This window comes from Pollachius pollachius, assembly GCF_949987615.1.
Source record: "Pollachius pollachius genome assembly, chromosome: 17".
Classification (NCBI taxonomy): domain Eukaryota; kingdom Metazoa; phylum Chordata; class Actinopteri; order Gadiformes; family Gadidae; genus Pollachius; species Pollachius pollachius.
Window position 1 is genome coordinate 12,296,230 of NC_136950.1, and position 23,333 is coordinate 12,319,562.

The 23,333-nt window shown below is 41.6% G+C and overlaps 1 pseudogene across 1 annotated transcript; it reads left to right on the top strand.

Annotated features, from left to right (window-relative positions):
- Positions 1-762: 762 nt before the first annotated feature.
- LOC307088419 (leukocyte elastase inhibitor-like) lies at positions 763-17,992 on the top strand (annotated as a pseudogene). The gene is made up of 10 exons (XR_013812827.1): positions 763-925; positions 3,636-3,811; positions 5,310-5,429; positions 11,824-11,964; positions 12,374-12,491; positions 12,949-13,091; positions 14,058-14,135; positions 16,649-16,738; positions 16,992-17,172; positions 17,549-17,992. The product of XR_013812827.1 is annotated as a leukocyte elastase inhibitor-like (transcript).
- Positions 17,993-23,333: the final 5,341 nt, after the last annotated feature.

Genomic DNA, 23,333 nt, shown 5'->3' on the forward strand with positions numbered 1-23,333 from the left:
TTATTTGGACAGCACGGGGGGGCCAAAGGGGGGGGCAGGGACAGGGGCACAGGCCCTCGTAGGCCCCCGTGTAGAACCGCCATTGACCCTAATTCAACATCACGTATATTTCATTGATGATCATGCATTTACACTTTTAACTAATGTGTATCTCCTGAATTATCTTTCATCGTTGACTGGATTATCATGTTATGAAATGACCCACCAGTTTATATTTACATTGAAATCATTGATGTTGAAATAAATGTAAGTATCACACCAACACTGCTTTTTTCAGTTCAAGATTACCTAAACTAGTCATATCATCTTCTGTAATTTTTAGGACTTTGCATTACTGCCTAGGGTGGGACTTTGCATACGAATAAATGTCTAATTGCTAGTTTTCCAATAAGCATACATATTTGTATTTTATATATTATATGTTTTCAATGATATGATCTATGTTTTATATATATAAAGGTCTACTCAGAAACTAGAGTTGTTGTATTCTGAGTAGACGTCCAGTTGTATTAGTGGTTTTCAAATAACAAGAGGTTTCAACTCCCTTCATGATTAGCTGCAAAAGACTCACAACATGGTAAAAGATAAAACGATGCACAGCTGCCTATTGTATTTGGATATAAAAAAAGAAGGCAGTTGGCACTCAGGATAGTCATAGTATAAAGCATTGTATAGTATCCTTTCAAACAATGGCTATTTAAACCTGCGTAAGGTTATAACTATGTATATTCCCCATCAGCTTGCCGTAGAACTCATAACCCAATGACAATTCAGGAAGCACTCCTGAGGTTCGTTGGCATTGGCCAAAGATTGCCTAGATTTGAGCAAAAGGCTGTGGGCGTTTCCAAATACCATCGACATTATCTATAAAGACTCCTCTTGCCTTTACTGGACGCCAGTGTCAAGGACAGGAACACACTGATTGGTAAGTAGTTTATATGACGTTGAAAGACTAATCAATGGCTTTAACTCTTTTTAAGTTAGGTATATTTATTATGTTTTATTTGGACTAGAGTTTTCCCGCATGCATTGTGCGTGCTCAACCTCTAGTTGTAATTAAACCCATAGCAATAATGTGGAAACCCCAGATAATGTAAGAAATTTCTGAGCGCATTATTATAATAACATTTGCCTATAATTTTACAACGTATAACCACAAATGACTCTTAAAAGCAGTTCCAACATTTACATATTTTTGAACCATTCAGAGAACAAAAGGCAACAGGTTGATTATCATTTAGGGGGTCAATGAAATGCAGATTCGTCATCAACACGCCCACTGAAGTGGTGTAAGAAATACAGATTTCCTACTCCTCATTCACATATAAGGTCATTTACATTTCCTACGGAGAAAATACTACCCCAGGGGTAGTATTATTAAGGAGTTTTTCAGGGTACAAATGTCAGAATATGTTGTTCACACACACGGCCCATCAGGAGAATATCAGGACTTACACGTATGTCCGAAAGCAGCTAGTGTGTGAGCATTTGATTACATTATCAAATTAGTCAATTTATGGTAACAGGGGTAATTGTTCAATGGAAAGTGTAGTATACTATGCATGCAAATCAATTATTAAATAGCTTTTACTGTTATTCAGGGATGAAAAGGGCATTGACATTTAAAAATGCAAGGCAACAACTACTATTGCCTAGTTGAAAATAATAATCATCATTGAGATTAAACATCTCTTCCAGTGCCCTGGCCAAGACAAGCAGCAGTAGCCTACAGTCACACATAGCATCCATACAAAACATAAGAAAAATAAAACAACCAAAACATTCTGCCTGGGGGAGGGGGGGATATCAATATTGCAAGACATTTGGGGACGCTCAAGGAGGAGGGTAATATTAAGTTTGAGCAACAAAGTGTAAAGACATTTCGGGAGGCTCAAGGGGGTCAGTAATATTTCCTTTAAGCAACAAAGTGTAGTCTTGTGGTGGACTCTATAGACATAATTCACCATACTGTGGTATTGACATGTTCTGGTTCTGCGTTATAGGGACACTGTCTCTTTAAGATCACGTCACTTATGTGTTGATATGTCGGTTGGTGCAATGTTTGAATTTAAGGGTTATTAAATGACAAAATGAACTACCCGCCGTTGCTTGTCGAGGTGAGAAATAGTCTCTTCCCTTTTTTTATCTCAATTTTTACAGTCTATAGAACGTCTTACCTGGGTGAGTGTCGCTGCGGTGTGTGCGCGTGCGTTTGTGTTCTAACCTGCGTGTGTGCCCATGGCAGAGCCGTTATGTTTAAGGGCGGGTGTGGCTGCGGTGTGTGCGCGTCTTAGCTCGGCGAGTGTGTCGCTGCCTTTGTCTTGACGTACGCTGTGTGCATGTGCGTGTGTGTGCGTGAGTGTGTGTGCGCTTCCTTGTATGTGTCGCTGCCTTTGTCTTGATGTGCGGTGTGTGCGCGTGCGTGTGTGTGTTTGTGTGTGTGCGTTTCCATGTATGTTCGTGCGCATGTGCTTGTGTGTGTGGTGTGTGTGTTGGCGGTGTGCATGTGCGTGCTTGCGGTGTATGTATGCGTTCGCGCGTGCTGTGTGTGTGTGAGCTGCAGGCTGTTTGGCACATGCGCACATGAGTAACTTGAGTAACTGGTGCGACAGGCCTGCTATTATAGCGGTAAGATTGTGTGAAGTAAAGTGTAAGTCTGTCGCAGTTTGAATACATGACAAATAAGAACTGTTCTGCCCTTCAGGCTTTTCATTTAAATTATGATACTTTTCGTTTGTAAGTTTCAGTTTCTTCCAGACTTTTATTTTGACATTTGTATCTTTCAGCTGTACAGGAAGTAGGCAGGAAATGTCTAGATTCACGTTTAGAATGTGGAAAACACTAGAAGCAGCAGGTTCTTTAAAAGTGCAGACGGCAGAAATCACTTCTTATATGTTGTTTCCCAGCAGAGGCATCACTTGTATGTGTCTCACCTTTGTTGAAACTTACTTAATTCATTAATAGTATTCAGTTCATGATGTAAAAACGAATGATGTAAAAAGTTATCAAGCTAAAATCGAAGTGACAATGTTAAAAACTATGGAAGCTAATTTGAACCTGAGGATGTTAATATAGGTTCAGGAGATGTTAGCAGTAAGCTGAATATGTAATTACTATGCTAAAAGTGCTGTTATGGAAACTAGATCGTTTTAACTAAATGCAATATGTTTGCTGTTTGTTTTCTAGTTTCACTCTCTTTCACCTATTGGGTCAGTACAATGCGAAGATTGAAAATAAATCTACTAAAAGGAATCTACGGCATTCTTCATGTTCATGATTGGAAGAGAGTTTAGCTTACTGTCTAGTTGGAGTTAGTACACCTCAGCGAGGACAGTACAAGAACGTTAGATTAGAATAGGTGCACTTCCTGACATGTGAAATGCTAAAGTAATAGGAGTTTTAAAACATTTACTTTACAATGTTGCAAATTGAAATGACAGCTGTACGTTTGTTACAAGGGCTATGTAAATGGTGGTATTAAGGAAAACTTCGCTCTGTTCACTTGTATGTGTTTTTTCTTGTGTTCCTCGTCCTATTTCATGTTTGACCGACAGGGCATTTCGTGAATTCCGGACCTAGTGGATACAACACAGTTACTGTTTCATTATTCTGTCATGTTTCTTTCTTTGTATCAGACACAATGGCATCCTCAACCCCTTTGGCCAACACCACCTTTACCCTAGCGTTGTTCAAAAAGATCACGGAGGAAAACAAGTCTGGCAATGTCTTCTACTCTCCTCTCAGCATCTCTTCGGCCCTGGCCATGGTGCTGCTGGGTGCACGGGGGAACACCGCCACACAGATGTCAGAGGTATACACGCAGGCACACGCACACCTAATATGTGAAAGTATGTAGCATAATTATTTTGTATGCACCATTTGAAGCTGATGTATTTGGAAAATGATGTTGAGTTGACATCTAACCAATTACACAGTAAATGTATGGGTTAATTCCACAGGTTAGGTGTAATTTAGTTGGTAAGGCATAGCACAACATTATTGTTGGAGTAATAGCTCTGTTGTATACAGAAATAAACAAAATGATATGCATCATATTTCCCTTTTTAAGTTGGGACCATTCTTTAAGAAATCATAGAACATTTGAGGATACTATCAATGTGTTATTAAAGTGCCCAGAAGTTGTTACCACTGAAGGTTAAGTATCCTGCTCATGATCTCACCTGTCTCATGATCTCATGACCTGCCCTTTTTTCTCAGTATGAATTTCTCAGTATGAAGAGGTTTTTCTCACAGTCAGCAGAATGCTGACTGTTCTCCGATCCCCCCTCCCGTTTTCATATGTTATGTTACTATAGCAACAAGACACACACACACACACACACACACACACACACATTCACACACACACACACACACGCAAACACACATCAGATATGCAATGCCATTAAACAAATGAACCTACTACAAACCGTAGTAAATGTATCCATACAGACAACTACCCATCCCTCTTTTAGGCTCTTCCACAATATGTCTGTGTATGTTACGGTTTTCCGTAGGATTTAAGTTTAACTGTTTATAGGTGATGCAAGCTCTAGGTGGTTAGTGAGGTTCACCCCTTCACTGTAAGCAGCATGTTTAAAAGCACATTAAAGAAGTATTCATGCAGTTAATTCAACTTGTTAACTAAGCTCAGGTGTCTTGCACAACCGTGGGGTTAGACCTTGGTGTATGGACAAGTGTTCTCTTTCTAGTTGGTTGTTATCAAGAGCTTGCCTCTCCTTATCTTCCGTTGACGGTAGTAAAAGAAGCCATGTGTGCCTTAATGTAAATTTGTAAAAAAAAAAGAAAAGATCGACTGACAGAGAAAGGTATGCAATGAGTGATGAATGCAATGATGGGCTTTGAGTCAACTCCCGAGGAGTTGAATGGAGTAAAACCCAGTGACCTACTTTGGTCCTTAACCTGTCCACCAACATTGAGGGTTGAGCATACCGCGGCCTATTGACAGGGGAGTTTCTTTTTTTTCACAAGCATGTGTGCTTGCAAATACTCACTAGCAACCACGCACACACCCACACACCCACACAAGCGGGCACACTGTTGAACTGCACAGCCATCCTCTTGACCTCAACTGTTTTTTTGTATTTCGATTTGTGCATTTTAATGCATTCTTATGAACACACACACAAACACACACACACACACACACACACAAGCTGGCACACTTGTTGAACTGCACAGCCATTCTCTTGACCTTAACAAGTTTTTTTTGCATGTCAATGCATGCGCACACAGCTGACGTCCCCAGCCGTCCTCGTGACCACAAGTCCCTGCCGAACCCCCTCCAGGTGCTCTGCTTCTCCGAGGCAGAGGGACCCCAGCAGCAGGCTCTTCAAGCACTGGCACAGATGCAGATGCAGCAGAGGGCGCCCACCACCTTTCTGCCACCGTTTCTGCTCAAGAGGATGGTACCAGGAGCCAAAGCCTCAAACGGGGCCATTTTGGATGTTGTAGCTAGCTTGAGTTAAACTAACAGGTGGCTGATCAGGGTCTTTTGGAGTCAACAAAGGCGTTATTATCCCCAAGAAAATAATATGTCTCCTTCTTCTCTTCCGTTGCACTGCTATGACGTTGTGCGCATGTCTTTTGAACGGGCTGCAGGTCAAGAGGCCAGAGAGCCAGTGGAGATTTTCTGGGATGTTATGAGATGCGATGGGATGCTGTGCAACATGGCTGCTTCTTAACTAATGGGATGCCTTCATACCCAATGTGGGACTTGTTGAGTGTGTATGCTGTGTTTGACTGTTGTGTAATTTCTTTTTTGCTGTTTCTATAAGAAAATTACTGGAAGCGCCAATCGTTGTTCTTGCTGGACCGATTGAGCTGGTGAAGACTTCAGACTGACCTAAGCTCTTCATCAGAACATCCTAAAACTGCCTTAGAAATGTACAAAGCAGGACTTCCGGGTTAGACGATGTAGTGAACAGACGTGCGAGAAGAGGCTCCCGACTAATTTTCATTATTTACCTTCAATACGGTCCTGTTATTTCACTTCTTTCTCACAACGAGCCGCTGAATGCGCATTGGTAATGGAATAAATAAGATATGCCATCAAAACGCCGCAAACAACAAGGAATTGAAGCTTACATAACTCGTGCTAATTCGCAACCTGAACAGCTAGCCGACATGGCGCCGCAGGCTCCGCTACAGACAACACTCAACCTGCTATTACCGAAGTTAACGAGCCCGCTACGGTTCAACAACTCTCAGCCATGCTTGAAAACCAACGAGCCAGTATGAAGGAGGATATGGCGAAGCTAATACAAACCACGTCACAGTCGTTGAAAGCCTCCGTTGACGTGCTGCGAGGGGATGTGAACTCATTTAATAAACGCCTCACCGAAACCGAAACGAGAGTGGGAGATAACTTTGAAAGGATCACTTCGACCGAAGCAACGGTAAAATCCCTGGAGTCCCAAAACAAACACCTCCTAGACCGAGTAGAAGACCTGGAAAATAGATCGCGCCGATCTAATCTCCGCATTGTGAATATTCCGGAGGGCAGCGAGACTGGCAAGGAGCCGAAGCAGTTCATAGCCGACTTTCTGATGGAGGCTCTCGGGGAGATATTCACGTCCCCCCCCGCCCATCGACCGTGCGCACCGCACCGGCCCGCTACCGGAACGAGGATCCCCAAAGCCGAGGCCTTTCATTGTGTGCTTCCATAACTTCTCTGACAAGGAAACAACGTTAAGGTGGGCAATGAAACACGAACTGAAACACCGCAATGTGACTTTGAGAGTGTACCAAGACATGAGTGCTAACCTGGCCCAAAAGAGAGCTACTTTTAATGGTATAAAGCAGGAGCTGTACAAAAAAGGCATCCGCTTCGGACTGTTATACCCGGCCTGTCTGCGCGTCACCTTCGATGGAGAATCATTCTACTTTGACACCCCTGAAGAAGCGAGGGCCTTCTATGAGCGGCGCGTTGCAGGCTAATTTGGATAAGACAATGTAAGAGCTGAACTGTGTGAGCAGGTGCGCAGAAATGCGCACACACTTCTCATGTCCCGATGCAGATATGGGTAACTGCTATTCACACTAATTGTTAATGAGGCGACTACTCATCTTTACTCATTTGTGGATCAGATGTAAGCTTTTATGCAGTTGGTTTGTACTTGTTGTGGGAAATTATACACTAAATTTAATATAGGATTTGAATAAGTTGGGTGTCCTCTCTCAAAGTAGGAGAAATATAGGAAATGTCTCTCGGGGGACAAGATAAGGGAATCCTGCGGCTAGCCCCTGTTAGGGAGACCAGCATAGGAATGGAACGTGTTAAAGTTGTTCCTTTTTGTTTTGTTTATGTTCTCTATTTTTTTTTTTTTTTTTTTTTTTCTCAGGGTTTTTTGGGATACACACTACCTCTACCTTTCACAAATGGAATATAATAATACAACTTGAGTAAAGTAATGTTAAGTGGAGTAATAACAGGAGACACTGCCAGATTTGTCAGTTGGAATGTTAAGGGGCTAAATGGCCCTGTTAAAAGAGCTCGAATTTTTGCTCACCTTAAAAAACTCAAATCTGAAATCATTTTTTTACAGGAGACACATTTAATAATAGGGGATCATCTTAGATTACGAAGACCATGGGTCAGTCAAATATTCCACTCCAATTTCAATAGCAAATCAAGGGGAGTGGCAATTCTTTTTCATAAAAAAGTTCAGTTTACTGCAACAGATGTTATTTCTGATCCGAATTGCCACTACATTATAGTCTCTGGATCACTTTTTCATAAACCGGTGATACTAGTTAATGTATATGCACCCAATTGGGATGATGAAGATTTTATAAAGAAAATGATATCCAATATTCCTTCTCTAAATTCTTGTCACTTGATATTTGGAGGTGATTTGAATTGTCTAATAAACCCCAATCTAGATAGATCCAACCCTGCTTCAATACCTCCGTTAAAAATGGCTAGGGCCTTATCAGCCTTTATGGATCAGGTTGGATGCATTGATCCCTGGAGGTTCCAGAACCCCAACAAGAAAACGTTTTCTTTCTATTCACATGTACACCATTCATACTCCCGTATAGATTATTTTTTTATAGATAAAACTCTTCTCCCATCAGTGGCCAATACAGAATATTCTGCAATTGTGGAATCGGACCATGCGCCATTAATCCTAGATCTGTCATTTAATCTCTTGCAGAAACCCCGCCCTCTGTGGAGGCTCAACTCTCTCCTGCTAGGTGATAAAAGCTTTTGTGATTTGATAAATAAGGCTATTGATGAGTTTCTCATAAACAACCAGAAAGACAATGTAAGCCCTTCTCTTCTCTGGGAGACTCTCAAAGCTGTCATCAGGGGAGAAATTATAGCTTTTTCTTCCTTACAAAATAAGGTACGCAGAGAGAAACAAGACAAACTTTTAAAATCAATAAGAGAGTTAGACTCACAAAATTCGATGACACCATCACCAGACCTTTCCAAGCGGAGATTGAATTTACAGAAGGAATATGACTTATTGTCAACCGGTAAAGTGGAGAGGCAACTTCTGCGGGCACGTGGACTCAATTATGAAAGTGGTGAGAAGGCGGGAAGATTACTGGCACACCAGCTTAAAGTTAGGGCCAATTCGCATCATATATCCCAAATTAAAAATAGCTTGAATCAATTAACAATAATCCCATCTGAAATTAATAATGTTTTTAAAGAATTCTACTCTACTTTATATCAATCTGAAAGTCCACCTAATGATACAGACATGGAAATGTTCTTTGAGGGTATAATTTTTCCTAAAATTGGAAATGATCAAGCCGGGAATCTAGAACAGCCATGGAACATAAGTGAAATAACAAGATCAATCAAAGCCATGCAAAGTGGGAAGACACCTGGGCCAGATGGTTTTCCAATTGAATTCTTTAAGAAATTTTCAGACAAACTATCACCACTTTTGCTTAACATGTTTAATGAGTCATTGGCCCAAGGAACCCTACCTCAAACCCTTACAATGGCATCAGTTACTCTGCTGTTAAAACCTGGGAAGGACGCAGATGCATGTGGATCTTATCGACCAATATCTCTTCTAAATGCAGATTATAAAATATTGGCGAAGGCCTTGGCTATGCGGCTGGAAACAGTTATACACCAGATCATCTCCGATGATCAAACTGGTTTTATTAGCAATCGCCACTCATTCAGTAATATCCGCTGCCTGCTAAATGTTATTTATTCACCTGCATCTGAAGAGGTTCCAGAGATGGTTATCTCTTTAGATGCGGAGAAAGCATTCGATAGGGTGGAATGGTCATATTTGTTTAGGGTCTTGGAGAACTTTGGTTTTGGTCACCAATTTGTGTCATGGGTTAAACTTTTGTATTCGTCTCCCAAAGCTTCAGTCATTACAAATAGATTAAATTCGGAATATTTTAATTTACATAGAGGTACCCGCCAAGGCTGCCCTTTAAGCCCGTTACTTTTTGCTTTGGCAATTGAACCATTGTCAATTGCTCTTAAAACCTCACCAAACATTAGTGGTATTCATAGATGGGGCACTGAGCATAAAGCTTCTCTATATGCTGACGATTTATTGGTTTATATTTCTGACCCAGCTAAGTCTGCCCAGGCATTAATAGAAATTCTTAGACAATTTGGGCCATTTTCCGGATATAAATTGAATTTTGCAAAAAGTGAATGTTTCCCTTTAAACAATTTGGCTACTGAAACCCCAGAAATGCAACTGCCATTTCATAAATGTAATTCTGAATTTAAATACCTGGGTATTTATATCACTCGGAAATATGAACATTTGTATGATAGGAATTTTTCTCCATTATTGACTAAGATTAAGGGAGACTTTGACAGATGGAAAACTATATATTTCTCACTAGCAGGCAGGGTTAACGCTATTAAGATGAACATTCTACCACGCTTTTTGTATTTGTTCCAATGTCTGCCACTCTTCTTGCCTAAACTCTTTTTTACTACTTTAGATAAGCTCATTACATGCTTTTTGTGGGGCAATGACCTACCGAGGATAAATAAAGTGATGTTGCAGAGACATCGCACTCAAGGAGGTCTCTCTCTTCCCAATTTTAGATTTTACTACTGGGCTGCAAATATACAGAAAATAATGTACTGGATTAAATTCCCTCAAATTAACTGGTGTCGAATTGAGGCTAATTCGTGCCCCTCTTGCTCCCTTGTATCGTTGGTGACCTCTAGTCTCCCCCTTTCCCCAAGACAATACTCATCCAGCCCTATAGTAATTACAACATTGAAAATCTTGTCCCAGTTCCGCAAAAGATTTAACCTCTCAGCTGCGTCTAGTCTAACTCCTATTCATAATAGTCACCTCTTTCTTCCCTCTAGACTGGATCATGCATTCAATTTATGGATTGAAAACGGCATTATTAACATGGGTCAATTATATATAGGTGGAGTTTTTGGAAGCTCCGGAGATGTATTTGTGAAATATAATATCCCTCAAAACCATCTGTTCCGTTATTTCCAGGTACGGCAATTTGCCAAATCTCTAAACCCTAGTTTTCCTAACTTACCCCAGGAATCATTATATGAAACAATCTTGGATTCACCACCAAAGCTTAAAGGTTGTATATCCAGATTATATCAGATTATTAACTCAGCTGCTGAGACTAATATTGTCAAGATTAAGAGAGATTGGGAAAAAGAGTTGGGAGTGAGTCTATCAGAATCATTTTGGAATCAAGCTTTAACCAGAGTGAATAAGAGTTCATCATGCTCACGCTTAAGCATAATACAGTTTAAGGTACTGCATCGCTTACACTACTGTAATTCCAAACTCTCAAAGATTTACCCAAATGTACAAGATAGCTGCAATCGATGTCATAATTCACCTGCAGATCTTACGCACATGTTTTGGTCCTGCCCACAATTGGTAGACTACTGGAATGGCATATTTAAATTTCTTTCTGATTCCTTGAACCTAAACCTTCGACCCAATGCCTCTGTGTATATTTGGTACAGAGTCTGATAAAGGTCCAAACTTAAACAATAAACATAAAAATGCTATTGCTTTCTCAACCCTCCTAGCGCGTAGGAGAATTCTGATGGACTGGAAATCACCCCGATCCCCAAGTTGTACTGTGTGGGTGAAGGATCTTATCTTCTTTTTAAAATTAGAAAAGATTAAGTTTTCGCTTCGGGGTCAACCTGACAAATTTGGTTCTACTTGGGGCCCAATTATACAACACTTCGACAAATTGAAAAGTCTCTCGGCAGACTTGTAGCTTAGGACCTTTCCCATCCAGCCTTCCTTTAATTTACTATAATAATCACTGTTATTATTATTTCTTATTTATTTTATTTTATTTTATTTTGACTTTATTCTTAAATTATCTTTTATTATTTGATAACTAACATGCCCTCTCTCTATTGTTTTTTTTGGTTGTTTTTTTGCTTTGTTTGTGCTCTGTACTTGGATCACTGTCTGTCATCTGGGGTAGTGTGTATGTTCACCATGGGGGGGGGGGGAGTCTTTAAAATAATATATCTTTACATATGTCTACAACTTACCTCTCTGTCATTTTCCTTAAGGCTAGCAAATGTTTGACTCTGCCTTGCCTATGTGGGCTCTGTCAAAGTCAATGGCAGTAGCATTTCATTTCTTGCTGCTACTGACTACGTTCTAGTTTGTGTTGTGTGAGCTTTCCGGTGGCGGAACGCGGCTGTACATCATCTTGCTGGTGGACAGGGGAAGTGGCAATCTCTCACGCAATCTAATCTCTCAGACAGTGGTCTTACATTGTGTTTCTCCCCCTCCCTCCCTCCCCTCCCCTCCCCTCCCCACACACATACTCTGTGCGATGTAGGCGCTGCAACATCAGAAGGGCGAAGAGGACATCAACGCCAGCTTCTCCAAACTGCTGAGTGAGCTGAACAAGCCAGACGCGCTGTACTCCCTCAGTCTGGCTAACAGGCTGTATGGAGAGAAGACTTTCCAGTTTGTTCAGGTGAGGCTTAAATTTCAAAGATGCCGTTCTATTCTTCTTTTCTGTACGGAAATTCAAGGAATGGTAGGTATTATAGGTAAGATAGGTCTTTATTTTTTCCACTCATTTCTGCTCGTAATTAGCTAACACTCCAAAAAACTGGGTACTCCAGTTTTACGTTGGCATATTCATGCCTATGTGAAGTCAGAACACAACTCAAAGACGATAAATGATCATATTTAATTGTTGCCCAGCGCTAATTGCATCATTGATGAATGATCTCATGAATACGTCAATACAAATAAAAAGTGTCTCATCATCTCATCATGTGACTTTCCAAACATGACCTGGACATATTTTCCTCCATCTATAGGTATTATGTAATTTATTGTGTGATGCTACATGTGGGGGATTGGTTGAATGTTTCCAGGAGTTCCTGGAGGAAACCAGGAAGTACTACCAGGCAGACCTCCAGTCTGTGGACTTCCAAGCCAAGGCAGAGGAGGCCAGGTTGGAGATTAACACCTGGGTGGAGAAACAGACACAAGGTGGGACACAAACACACATATGCAACAAACACACATACATTGTGTATGTGTGCGAGTAGTACTTATGTCTCTTATTGTGTTATCTTGAAGTTGCAATGTGTTACATTTCAACTAGTTGGTAGCTTAAAGCTACCCTGACAATGTTGTCAATAGTGGTTTCAATAATGGTATTATGTTATACATGATATAAAATAAATAATTTAAATTCTGGCCAACCTATACCTCTCTCTTGGTTTACAAGAATCTCTCGACACTCCCTCCTGCTCACACCACCCAGCCAGCCGAGCTATGCTAGTTTGCATCCCTCTGTTTTCTATCCAGTGAGTGGACATAACCCTGTCATTGAGTTTTAGAATTCTGAAAGTACCCGCATACTCACTACGCATTCAATTGGAAGTTTCCACCAAAATGCTGCATTTTCTTTCCTTCTTTTCATTCTTTGTCTATGTTCACCTAGATAAAATCAAGGACCTGTTGGTACCTGGTATGGTTGACTCGCTGACAAAGTTGGTGCTGGTCAACGCCATCTACTTCAAGGGAAAGTGGGACAAGCAGTTCAAGGAGGAAGCCACCAAGGAGACTGCCTTCAAACTGAACAAGGTAGCGCTGCAAGACCGGAGCCAAGGGTGGGCCAGTTCACCACTGCCATCTTGGCACTGACACCAACCACAACTCAACCTAATTGTTGCAGATTGCAGGCTATGACTTGCAACAGCCAGCCCTCCATGCCTGGGAAACGTTATAGCGTCCGGTTGTGATTTGAGTGAGAGATGTGCAACATTTGAGAGAAGTTTATATTTCCTTGCATAACAAGCTTCAGGTGTCTGTGAAAAGGGGGAAAAATATGTGTGGTGAACAGAGAATTGATCTCCATACATCTAAGAAACACAATTGCTGCTTTATCCAAACGCTCATCATCCTTGTGATTAGAAAGAGACTTACGGCAAGCCACACCTTAGATTAGATCTTATGGACCGGAGGGTGCAATGTCAAGACTAGTCAAGTCAAATATGTTTGACCGGTGTTTAGTTAGAGTTACAGTCCCAAAGGCCTTCGCAGGCCATATATTTATGAAACCCTCTTACCTTAGCAATCCAAAGAGGAGGAGAAACTCCCTTAAATGGCAATGCAGGATGCAGGCTACCATGATTGCATACTATGGATCAAATTAGCAGAGGACAGTACACACATTTTGCTTCTGTACAGTTTTTCTTTGGACCAACAACCCGACCATTTGCAATCTCTACAAAACCACCATTTCCATTTGTTTTCCCTTGTTTGTAGTTCATTCTAATTTTGTATTCCCATACGGAGGATGCAAGGCTTTTAAAATAGCAGCTAGAATCCATTGAGGAAAAATCCATGAGCATGGCAATATGTGTTTTCTTTTAATACATATGAATATATACATGAATGCATACATTTATTTTAATACATATGCTGAATGCACATTATACAAATTCATGCATTAGCCACCTCCCAATTAGCTTTTATCATTATTAATGTGATAAATAATAAATATATATTATGAATGCATAACCCTGCTTGTCTTTGTTTTACCCTCAGAATGACACTAAGAAAGTGAAGATGATGTACCACAAAGCAAGGTTCCCTCTTGCCTTCATCCCTGAGGCCAATTGCCAGGTAACCCCATTGTACTATTTAAACTATCAGTGGTTATCAGCCGAAGTGTTTAGCTAGGTTATGGGTGCACCAAGCTCGTTCTTTATTATCTGTAACTAATGCAACCCTCTTTGTTTCAGAATAATTACAATGCCATACTTGGCACTGATTCCATATATTTTATTTAAAGGTCTCATGGCATGCTACTTTATGGATGCTTTAATATAGATATTAGTGGGCCCCTAATACAGTATTTGAAGACGTTCCCGAAATTCAGCTGTGGTGCAGAATTACAGCCACTACGAGCCAGTCGCACATTGAACTGTAGCTTCATTGTCTGTAGCTTTAATGCAAATGAGGAGGAGAGAGGCGGTTCATTAAGGAGGGTGGGAGTGTGGCCCTGAGCCGCTTGCGGCCACGGTACCATGCGCTCTGTTTACAGTGGATGTATCGCAATGGCGAGGCGCACACGGCCTTATGCCCAAGGACTGATTAACATGACCACGGGCCCTGGACACAAACCAGCCATGGACCCCTACCAACACGCAAATACACGCACTAGCACACCGTATTGGTCGCATATTATAACTCATGCAAGAGAGAGAGAGAGAGATTATCTAACGGCTGCGGGCAATGCATAGTGCCAGCCGCTCGTCTTAACGACAGAATATGGAATCTGTCAGGTTAATATCATGAAAATTAAAAGCACCTAATGACTTCCTTTAACGAATTAACGAGTTAAAAAATGGACAGTATTTGTTGTACAAGGGCAGTATCTTTAGTGTATTTTTCTTTCTTTCGTTTACGCTATGCAGACCCGCTTAGCACACGTTTCACCATTTTCACTTGGAAATTGACCGTTGACCAAGCACTACGACGTCACATCACGTTTTTTTGGGTTTTTAAATGTGATGCATTTGTTTTGCAAATCAAAAACATTCACATCCTTTTATGACCAAAGTTTTCGCCATTAGAATTTTTTTTAACAAAAAAAATAAATTTATATATATATATTTACAAGGGCCACCCCATTGGCCAGGGCCCTGGACATGTGCCCATTTGCCCATGTGGTAATCCGTCATTGCTCATGCCGTGTTCTGTAAATGTTCTAGAACACTCCGGGTGCTCCGGCGGGAGTCCTGGAGCTCTATATCTAAATAATATCATATTATACATAGATATCTATATCATATAATATATATTATCACGGCCAAAAGCTGTGTGCGCCTCCAGACGATATTTTGAATCTCAAATGACTGCTCCGACGTCTCTGGTTCTTCCACGTCCACATAAATCTGAAGTAGTCTGAACCATGACATGTAGGAGAAAGGGATTGTTTCCCGCGATTTTTTCCCGCTTGAGCCCCGCTTCTCGTTGCCGAGTGACCACCGCCTCGGCAGCGGGCAGCGCCGAGGCGGTGGTGCCTCGGCAGAGCCAAAGTTCCTTTCCCCCAATTCCTTCTCAACCGTGGCTGAGATATCCCCCACTACGAGTCTCATCTAGGAAATACCAGAGACAAGAGTCTGACGTGTTATGTGCCATAACACCAACCGCAGAACGGTTATCCAAATAACAAAGAAGTGTAGGCCAACAGCAGTTGCGTAACAATCCTGCAGCTCTATATCTAAACAATATCATATATATCTATATCATATAATACAAATCATCATGGCCAAAAGCTGTGTGCGCCTCCAGACAATATTATGAATCACAAACAACTGCGTCGGGTTCTCCGATGACTCTGGTTCTTCCACTTCCACTTCAAACTGAAGTAGACTGAACCACGCGCTGCCCGCTGCCGGGCGGTGGTGCCGCCCGGCAGCGGGAAGCGGGCAGCGGGCAGCGAGGCTCCGAAGGGAGACAACCACTGGCAACAATCTCTTTCTCCTCCATGTCGCAGTTCATGTACTTCCGGGAGTCAAAGGCAAAGTTCTTTTCCCCCAATTCCTTCTCAACCATGGCTGAGATAACCCCAACTACAGTCTCGTTGTGGAAATACCAGAGACGTCAATGACGTGTTATGCGCCATAACACCAACTGCAGAACGGTTATCCAAATAACAAAGAAGTGTACAACACTTGCGTTACAGTGTGTGTAATCACACACACACACATACACATGTGGCGCTTGCACGGTCGTAGCTCATTGTCTCATTGGCGGGCCAAATTCTCTGGGCGGGCAAGGCAGAGAAAGGGGAGGTAACTTGGCCCATTATGACAACATATGGGGCCACATTTCAAATCAGCGCGCCTGAGCTTCCATTTTTTCAGAGGCGAGCAGGATACCTAGTGCTTGTTTTACACCGAACGCAAGTTTTAGCCACTGGGGGACGATAGGCAGGCTAGGGGAACTCATTAATGTTAGAAAACCTCAAAAAATTTGATTTTCATGCCATGGGACCTTTAAATAAATAAAAAAAAATGTAAATGTATGATATCCAAGAATTTCTATATCTTACTATTTTTCTATCTCGAGAACTTGCTATAAACAGTTTCCTTTGGGATTAATACAATACTCTGAATGTGTTGGTAAAGATCCTGGAGCTGCCCTATGAAGGCAAAGAGCTCAGCATGCTGATCTGGCTGCCTATGGAAATTGAGGACGGCACAACCGGCCTGGAGAAGGTAGGAACAGTGCAGAGAGGTACACGGAGTAAAAAGAACGACCAGTATTAAAGTGCCAGTGAACTGTAATGTCATCGTTACCCGGAGAAAAACATCTCCCTCCCCCTTCCCCTTCCCCGTCGAACTGAGAGCCAATCATCTTTTTCTATGTCATAGTGTTTTGAATTCGAGCTAAAGCAGGTGGTTCACTTGCAATGGAATCAGACCCCACACGCTAACATTCAAATCAACCACCACCCCCAATTGTCTTCAGCTGGAAGCGATGCTGACCTACGAGACCTTCATGGAATGGACCCGGCCAGACATGATGGACCAGAGTGAAGTCAATGTGGGCCTGCCGCGATTCAAGATGACGCAGACTTACGACATGAAGGACCTGCTGGTCAGCATGGGCATGGTGGACGCCTTTGTCGAGGGCCTCAGTGACTTCTCTGGTAGGGACCACACAGCCGGATCACGCGATCCAATTGTATTATATATCTTAACAATACACTATTGGAAGGGACCATATTACGTTCTTTAAAAAACAGTTAATTTCCAATTTGCTTGATACACTAAGCACTGTATATATATAAATAACTTATAAATTATCAATAAATACGACAATAGACACATTTAAATATGTTAAAGTTGTGTAAAAAAACAAACAATTGAATAAACGGCTGCCACTGCCGAGGCTACACTGCCTGAACACACAGTCATGAATGATAGACTCATTCAGCGCCAACGGTAGTAAAACACTCCTAAAGCCCCTGTATCATGTGTGCTAGAGAGCTCCACACCCCCTCAACACCTCCTCCTCTCCGATAGGCATGTCCTCGGCCAACGACCTGGTGCTGTCCAAGGTGGTCCACAAGGCCTTCGTGGAGGTCAACGAGGAGGGCACCGAGGCCGCCGCCGGCACCTACGCCGAAATGACCTTTAGATGCGGCATCTTTAACCCCCCCCAATTCGTCGCCGACCACCCCTTCCTCTTCTTCATCCGCCACAACCCAAGCAAGAGCATCCTGTTCGCCGGCCGCTACAGCTCACCTCAGTGATGGCATGTTTCAACACTATGAGTTGAAACATGGATTTACGGGTATGACACACTAGCCTTGCACTGTATACCCCCGGTTTGTCACTCTCCAGCCTTAGGTCACCCATATGTTGGCCCATTCTAAGCTGCTTTAAGTCTTCCACATAAACTCCTTTAATGCAGTAGTCCAGTCAATTATGCAGTTTACGTTTTCCTCTCATGCTAGGTGATGTCATTAACCGTGGAAAACCTTGTTTGGCTTACAAAGACTTAATAAAGACTAAACAAACAAAAATATTAAATGTATTTTTGGCTGTTAATTGTTTCTTTGACCTTATTCCCCATAATGAATTGCTCCTAGAAAATTGCTGATAATTATTTTTTAGGAGCCTTATGCCCTCAGAAATAAATAACAATAAAATTCTTTTTTTTTTTATATATATATATATATACAATCGAATATGTAACATTTTAAAGAAAACATATTATGAAAACAACACTTTTCCTGGGATTTTGGGTGTTGTTTTGGGTCTCTGGTGCTCCAACACACATACAAACTCTGAAAAAAGTCTGTACATGATTTTTTGAGTGAGATTTCTGAAAGTACCTCGCCTACAGTTACCAAACGAGCGAGTAAGTCTCAGCGCCCCCTCCTACGTAGGAAGGGGGCACAGTTGAATATTACCTCCCACTTCCCCACTCCCCTCCAATCAGAGCATAGCTACAATTTTGTTTAGCCCGGTCCGCCGCCGCCGAGCAGTCCGGTCGCCGTCGAAGCCGTCCGGACTGCTCAGCTGCAGTCCGGTTCACTATGCCGAATAGTAGTCTACATATAAAGAGTTTTATATCTCTCTCTCTCTCTCTCTCTCTCTCTCTCTCTCTCTCTCTCTCTCTCTCTCTCTCTCTCTCTCTCTCTCTCTCTCTCTCTCTCTCTCTCTCTCTCTCTCTCTCTCTCTCTCTCTCTCTCTCTCTCTCTCTCTCTCTCTCTCTCTCTCTCTCTCTCTCTCTCTCTCTCTCTCTCTCTCCAAAATGCAACCTAGGCCTACATATCACTTTCACGATGAATATTGGAGAGCAAAGTGACTTTGCTCCACCTCATTTCAGCACCATGGACGGAGAGCGGAGGTCTAATTCTCAACATGGGCACGAACACACACACACACACACACACACACACACACACTCACGCACGCACACTTGACTAAGTAGACGGTATGAGGTATAAGTTTGACTAAATCAGTGGTATTCACTATTTTTTTTCAGGAGAGCCGCACTGACAGGACGACGTCAACAGGAGAGCCATTTTTACCGCAAAGTATCGAAAGCTATAAATCCAGTCATAAATAAGTATGCCTGCTTAATAATATGTCCTCCCTGAAGCAGTGTTTCCCACAGAATTTTGTGAAACTGTGGAGGGAACCCGGTCCTTAGCGGGGTCCCGGGGCATGCTCCCCCGGAAGAAAATTTGGTACCTTTTAACCTGGAATGCATCAATCTGGTGCACTTTGAGAGGAAAATTAAGACTTGTGTGACTGTGTGCTATTTTCTGGAATAATGTGGAGACACTGGGTCACATAACATGGAAGCTATTGAAGAATAAGTTAATAAGAATAAGTCCATCCAAAGAGCACATTCTCTCTTGTTATGCAGGAAAATCGCCAATCTGGCAACCCCGCTGTCAGCGTAGAGCCGAGCAAGTTTAAACATATTTTCTAGACAAGGCTATATTTCCACCTTTTAATGCCGCTGTTGATTTATTTTTTAAATAATTGTTTGTATTGTTTTTTTAAATATCTATTCACTGCATGATCATATCACTGTATATTTTTACCGCCATGCGAGCCGCAAATAGAGGCTTGGCGAGCCGCATGTGGCTTGCGAGCCGCGCAATGAGTAATGCTGGACTAAATCAATACCAGCGAAATTATTTAGGCTAAACGCCCACTGCAAACACAGTAGCCTAGGCTACAGGCCCACACACAGCTACTAAATATAAAAAATGTTTTTCACTCACCATTTGACTTCTTTACGGGGAAAGTATTAGTCCTTGTATTACGTGCGCTTCATACATTCACCTCTTGTGACAGTTCAAGCCCACAGCAACAGTCTGGCTTGGTGAAGTGCACTGCTGGAACTTAGCCTTCATCGTCTTTTATTTTTGGTTTCATAATCGCACGTGTTTCGTTATCCGTTTCGTTGGGTTGGCCTCTCGGAGTTTCGTGACTCCAGTTATGCTACTTTATGAGGAAGGCCTGGGCGAGATGCGCGACGGCAAATGCAACATTCAACTGCTCCTCGGAAAACTTTGTTTAAAAAAACTGCGTCCTGCGGCTCCTTTTTTCTCTATAGTTGCCCCAATTTTCTTACGTAAATGGCAATAGCTGCTGCTGTTAAATCATGATAACCTTTGTATAATGTGGTTGTTCTTTCAAATCCACTAGCAGCATGTCTCAGGTGTCCTGCTTAGGCTATGACCACAATACGACTCAACCATAACTATAATATGAAGAGAGAGGGAGAGAGAGAGAGCGAGGTATAAACTCTTTATATGTAGGCCTATTCGGCATATTGAACCGTCGGCCTAATGCGCCTCTTGTTTGACTTATCGGACAAACGGCCCTTCGGAACAATGGGTTCCGTTTTCTTAACATTGAACCGTCGGCATAGTAGCATGTCGATCTAATGGGAAATATTTTGGACCATTGAGACGTCGGAACAATGAGGCATTGGAATTACGGCATGGCACCGGCAGCTCAGCTCCCGGATACAATCCCTTTCTGCTCCATGTCACGGTTCATGGACTTCATAGAGTGATATTAATGTTAACGTTAACATTAATATTTATGCTGGTAATACCCAACAATTGCTAGTATGATGTGCTGTGATTTGATCTGTGGTTTAATGGCAAACTTTAATGACAAATAAGTTTGCCATTTGAAAATGTAGCCTATAATCTACAGAATAAGAGTGGGCTATATTAATAGTCAGTATGAAGGCTTTAGCATTTAAGCTACAAAGAACTGCAGTATTGCCAGGATGACTATAGGACCCTACGGTAAATTCCAAAGTTTTATCATTTTAAAAAAAACAACCTGTAATAGGCTATGTGACTGGTTTTGCCTTGGAGGGAAGTACATCTCAATTTTGCCTATTCAGTTTTGTCTATACTGAAAAAGGTAAGCTTCCATTTTGTTAAGTAGAAAAGCATATGAAATGCATGCAGTGAGTATACTTAGACATATGTGTTTGGATGTTTCTGGCTATTGGCGGCTACACTAATTGAGGGGCAGAGTTCTAGAGGAGGAGGAGGAGGACATGATGGGGGCTAGATGTAGCCTAAAATTATTCAGAATATGGAGGAGGATATCTGTGACCTAGGGTAGATTTATTTTTAGTCCATGTCGTTCTGCTAAACTTATGCTGTTTCCACACAGCTTGTAAATAAGTATACAAGTGCATTTGAGATTTTACCATCTTGTTAGAGTTTGTTAGCCTAAGGCACAACTTCTCCTTAAAAGGGAGCATCCTGCATAATACTGCTTTAGATAAAAAGGTGAAAGTCATAGAGACTTTTTGTTTATTTGTTTGGTTACTTTATTTTCCTGAAATACTTATTTTAAATGTGGATTGAGGTTGAGGTAGCTAACAATCTAAATCTTTCTTATGTTAAATGGCTGCAGTAAGAGGATATTATAGTTTGTAAATCTTTGAAGTGTGTATGTGTTTAAATGAATATCATTGTACGGTACTCATGAATCTATCTTTGAATCTTTACCTTTACCAGTGTTTTAATATAGACTGACGATAATGATTTTGAAGCTCGTACATACCCTTCTGTAGCCATCTATTTCATATTGTGTGCACATAAAAAAAAGTTTTAAAAGAGTATTGGGAGTTGGGGGCCTGTGCCCCAGTAAAGCTCTAAGTCTAACAATGCCCCCTGGCGTCAACAAATATCGATATTCATCTTATATCAATATTCTGCTTGAAGATATCGAGATATGATTTTGGTCCTTATCGCCCAGCCCTACTACAGAGTACACCATGTTAGACCAGAACGGACCAACAGCTCTAGAAAGAACTCGTTGAAACCATTAAGCAAAAGTTGTAGGAAGGAGAGGGGCGTGTAATACGACCTATTTGTGATTATCATTTAGTACCGTTGTTTAGGAGCATGATAATGTTGTGATTTTGTCTATAAAATGTGCCACTCTGTGGCAATACATTACAAGTGTCAACCCTCTTTGGATACTAAATACTATTCCAACCAAACTCATATTTTTCACATTAAGAGGCCGTTCATTCATCGAAACACAGACGTTAAGCAGGTGACCCACATGTGATAGAAGAGTGCGCCAAGCCCAAGGAACGCGATGGCTGCCACCACGGCAAAGAGCAGCAGCTCTCTGTTCAGGAAGCTACGGAGGAACCTCCACAGACTGCTCCCCCACCAACGGAGCCGCGAGTGCACTGCCTGTCTCTGACCTCTGGGGGTCACTGTCGTGCGGAAGGTCAGAGCGATGGGCAGAGGGGTAGATCTTCATGTGGACAGACAGGCCGTACAGCGCTGCTGTATGTTCTGATACCCTTTTTTACTTCAGATTCCGATTCCTGAACTTGTGTATGAGCCGATATCGAGAATATTACGATACAGCATCTAGCATTCAAACTATTCAAATTCAAATTCAAACATTTAACAGATCAAACCTCTTTGGTACCTTTGGGACTGTTGGCGTAACATTCGGCATAACCGATACAACACAACCACAGGTTATATAGATTATGGTTCAAATTGAACTCGAAGCAGCAGTGCGAAGTAATGGACGCTTGATGAATGTCCGATTATGTTTTCCCTTTCTATAAACTTCATTTTACAGTTTTTCTCTGTCGCTTTGGTACCTTTCTCAGATCATAAATGAAACTCTCAAAACTACCTGCTCAATCTTCACATCATTGTGTCACTTGTGCACAACAAAAAAGCAGTTTCTCATTTATTTAAACAAGTTGCAAATGCTTTGGTACATTCATGCAAATGATTATGTACAATTCTCTGCTCTTTCCTACATTATCAATTGCTTATGTCATGTCAATCAAAATGTATTGTAATGGGTCGATATTGAATAGTCTCACCCCCACAACATTTAGGCATTAGTTCATTGCATAAGTCTTCACATGCAAAATGGTTGAACAAGTTGTCACAATATGTCAGGCATATTTCTATACATTTCCATTAGACTTTTTTTTCAAAATCTGTCCTGAATTGGTAAATTGCTATGAGGTGAATCTTAACTTTCTCTAAAGAAGGGAAATGTGTGAAGTGTTAGATCAACCTACGATCAACCAGTTTACTGAAATAGCTCAAAGGTGCATCTCATGAACCATGAACTGGCAAGTATATATATAGCTGGAGCACAACACAATGTTACATTGTCTGACAATGGAAGGACAAGGAATTGGACGGGGTCAACAGCCAGAGAGAAGAAGAGGAAGAGGAGTGAGGCTGCAGGAGAATGAGAATTTGTGGCCCATCAGACATGAACGTCAGGAGGTGTAGGAAGACTGCGCTGTAATTCCTAC